Source organism: Boleophthalmus pectinirostris, unplaced genomic scaffold, assembly GCF_026225935.1.
Source record: "Boleophthalmus pectinirostris isolate CB_2022bp ecotype Guang Dong unplaced genomic scaffold, ASM2622593v1 HiC_scaffold_22, whole genome shotgun sequence".
Taxonomy (NCBI): domain Eukaryota; kingdom Metazoa; phylum Chordata; class Actinopteri; order Gobiiformes; family Gobiidae; genus Boleophthalmus; species Boleophthalmus pectinirostris.
Window position 1 is genome coordinate 40,335,580 of NW_026571190.1, and position 4,263 is coordinate 40,339,842.

The following is a 4,263-nucleotide window of genomic DNA, read 5'->3' on the forward strand; positions in this document are numbered from 1 at the left end:
TGACAGCGGATCAGTGCAGCTGTATTGGAGCTGAGCCCAAAGGCAAAGCTCTCAATTTACTGTCGGTCTACATTTCTGCCCTCACCTATGGTCATGAGCTCTGGGTAATGGCAGAAAGGATAAGGTCGCAGATACAAGTGGTTGAAATGAGTTTCCTCCGCAGGGTGTCTGGGCGCTCCCTTAAGGCTGAAGTACAGTTCTGCGTCGACTCAACGCGCACTGCCGGCGTCGCCTTGTCGCCATCGTTTTTGATTTATGGATCTGCGTCGAGGTCTGTGCACCGCGAAGTAATTCACTGCCAAAACACTAGAGGGCGACGATATCTGTACAGTCATATATATACGGTCTGTGTGTACGACCTGCAGATGTATAATCTCTGAAAAGTTTAACGTGAACCATCTCTAAAGCGACAAAAACAAGGAACAGACTCACCATTAGTACAATATTCCTCTGTCACAGAAAGAACACTCATATTCCACTGAGTCGTGTCCTTTTTAAGTCCGACAGAAGCTGAACCGTGTACCAGGAGCGAACTGTTATATGAGCGCTTTGTTTATGTAAGTGAGCCACGTGGTTTTAAGTTTTGTTTCTGTAAAATGTAAACACATATGCGCAAAGCTGCAATAAACACATTATTTCTCAATATATACTGAAAGAAAGAAAAGCCGACAGGAAATGTCTACAGAGCGGTGGTACGGACGACCAATCACAGCTCTTATCATCTCCGTCGCTTCAGCTTCTGTCTGCGGCGTTTTGACACATAGTTAGAAAATTTTGGAGGTGCACGTCGGTCGACACAGAGGCCCTGCGTAGGGGGTACGCGTCGACGAAAACTCTCTGCGTCGTGACGCAGACGATTTGACGCTGGACCGTAAATTGGCCTTTAGAGATAGGGTGAGGAGCTCAGTCACACTGGAGGAGATCGGAGTAGAGCCGCTGCTCCTCCACATCGAGAGGAGCAGCTGAGGTGGCTCGAGCGTCTGTTGCGGGATTTGTTTTGGGCATGTCCCACCGAGAGGAGGCCACAAGGAAGACCCAGAACACACTGGAAGGACTATGTATCTCGGCTGGCCTGGGAACACCTCGGGGTTCCCCCGGAGGAGTTGGAGGAAGTGTGTGCGGAGAGGGAAGTCTGGGCCTGACAGACTGCTGCCCCTGCGACCCAGCCCCAGATAAAGCAGAAGAAAATGGATGGACGGATAGAATAAACTAAATATGGAGCTGTATCAAAAGAATAATTCAATTCTGTAAACTGGACAAAAGATTTTTGAGTGAAGACATTTTGATGATCTTCCAAGCTGCTTCTTCAGTTCTGGTCAGACGCTGGTGGACACTGTCTTATATCTGTCTGAAGGAGGACATAACTCCACTGAAACTAACAGAGCTACTTGTTTACAGTTTGTTAATGAGGTCTGTTGTTCTACACTAAGTGTGAAAATGTAAGTCATATTAGCATGATCGTTCAGGCCCCTGAAGGTGCTCTCACACCTATTAGCATGCTAGTTAATACTATTGTTTTCCCTGCTTTGATTTAGGTCTGAGGATGGAGATGTGGATGTAGGTGTTAGTTTCAGTGGAGTTAACTCCTCCTTTTTGGCAGATGTAAGCCAGTGTCCGCCAACAGTCTGACAAGAACTGAAGAAGCCGCTTGGATGAGCTATAAATAATGGACTCAGACTTTAACTTGTATATGCAGGCCTATGTTCACAGTTAAATATCTGTTGATTTTAGTGACAACTTTTTTTAATCTGCTAATGAACCTGTGCAAGCAGAGTAGAGAAGATATTTAATTTCTTTATAAAGAAGCTTCACGTACTGTGGGTCATGTTGTTGTTTAAAAGTCCACCAATCGTCCCACTGAGTGATCACTCTTCACTGACACACCACTGATCCCAGGAGCAGGTCTGTGGACACAGATGGAGCAGTGGCTTTAGTCTGAGCTCTGACAATAATAATAATAATAATAATAATAATAATAGTCATCATGAATTTTATATATAAACCACTTTTACATTTGCAAACAAATCTCAAAGTGTTACATATTAAAACAAATAGACTTTAACTTTAACAGCCACATCAAATCTGTAACATCTGCAGCATTTTACCATCTAAAAAACATTGCAAAAATCAAAAGTAACTGTATAAATCAGACTTGGAGAAACTTATCCATGCATTTGTCTCCAGTAGGTTAGATACTGTAATGTTCTGCTCACTGGTCTCTCCAAACGAGCTGTGAGAGACGCTGCAGAACATCCAGAACATCCAGAACATCCAGAACGCTGCAGCTCGGGTCCTGACTTGAATCAGGCAGGACGAGCACATAAGTCCTGTGCTCAGGTCTCTGCACTGCCCCCTGTGGTTCAGAGACTTTAAAGTGGCTCTGTTTGTACAAGTCTCTTCATGGTCGAGCACCAAAGTCCATCTGTGACATGTTAGAGCCACATGAACCATCTCACACTCTGAGGAGCTCAGGGACCGACCTCCTGCTGGTGCCCAGAGTCAAGACTGAAACACGGGGAGTCAGTTTCAGATTCACGCAGCTAAAATCTGGAACAGACTGAACATGTGAGACAAAGTCTGTGACTCTGTTTAAATCCAGACTCAGAACAGTTCTGTGCAGCTGTGTCTGACTGAAAGGTTTTCATTCTGCACTCTTCTTCTCTCTCTCATTAATGTCTCTCTCTTTTTTAATTTTATGATGATTATTTCTGTATTGATTTATTTTTTATTGTGATTTTAATGTATTTCTTATTCTGTAAAGCACTTCAAATTACTTTGTGTATGAACTGTGCTATACAAATAAACTTGCCTTGCCTATAAAACATCTTCACTCAAAAAACTTTTGTCCATTTTACAGAACAGAATTTTTCTTTTGCTATGGATCCTACCTGTATGACTGAGGAATTACAAAGACATGTAAAACCTGAGCTGTGAAGGGTGGATTAGAATATTGTTCACTTCCAAACGTCAGGAGAGAGTCTGGCCTGTAGTACTTTAGCCTTTAACACCAGATGTAACTATATATTTTATTTGTCTATATCAGGATCAGAACTGATCATTGGAGAGGGCTCTGGCTGCAGACCTACACCCAGAGGACCCTCACATGACCTACCTCCATCCACAGGTCCCACAACGTAAACAAACTGCGACTATGTTAGAAGAGCGGCAAAGTCCAGTGTTTTCTGCCTGCTATTCTCAACATACACTACCAATCAAAAGTTTAGACACACCATCTCATGTTTTTGTTTTTACATGTTTAGTACTTTAGACATTTGATATACATATAGAAGACATTAAATATATGAACCAAGATAGTATATGGAATTATATAATGAATAAACAAGTTATATAAGTCTACTGAAATATTTTTAACAAAGCAAAGGGTGGTTAATTTGAGGATATGGTCATACAATGTAATAATGTAATAAAAAACTGTAATATATATTAGTTTATTTCTTTGTTATATAATTTCATATATCTTACTTATATAGGTGCATATAATTTCATGTCTTCTGTATGTATATTAAATGTAGAAAGTAGGTAAACGTATAGAAATGACATTGAATGAAAAGGTGAGTCCAGGCTTTTGACTGGTAGTGTAATGTTACAAAAGTTTACAGTGTTTTACACTAAAGACAAGGCACAACCCCTTTTCCTAACTTTAACTATTACAGATTTGTGTCTAATCTTAACCAGACACAGGGCCCACGGCAGCACAATCACAGACAAACTAAGTGTAATCTGCCTATGCATCATAACATCCTTGTATATGCAGGCCTGTGTTTACAGTTAAATATCTGTTGATTTTAGTAACAGCTTTATTTAATCTGCTAATGAACCTGTGTAAGCAGAGTAGAGAAGATGTTTAATTTCTTCATAAAGAAGCTTCACGTACTGTGGGTCATATTGTTGTTTAAAATCCACCAATCGTCCCGCTGAGTGATCACTCTTCACTGACACACCACTGATCCCAGGAGCAGGTCTGTGGACACAGATGGAGCAGTGGCTTTAGTCTGAGCTCTGACATAATCATTATCATCATCATCATGAATTTTATATATAAAACACTTTTACATTTGCAAACAAATCTGAAAGTACTACACAATCTTAAAACAAATTAAAGACACACAGTGGAGATAAAATCAGCTGTAGGATTTCCTGAACAAAAAGAAAAAGTTCATTTTAAAGTAGTTCACAGTTTGTGGACTCACTCTAGTCCAGTGCTGCATCAGACGTGTGAAAGTCTTTGAATCTGAGCATTCA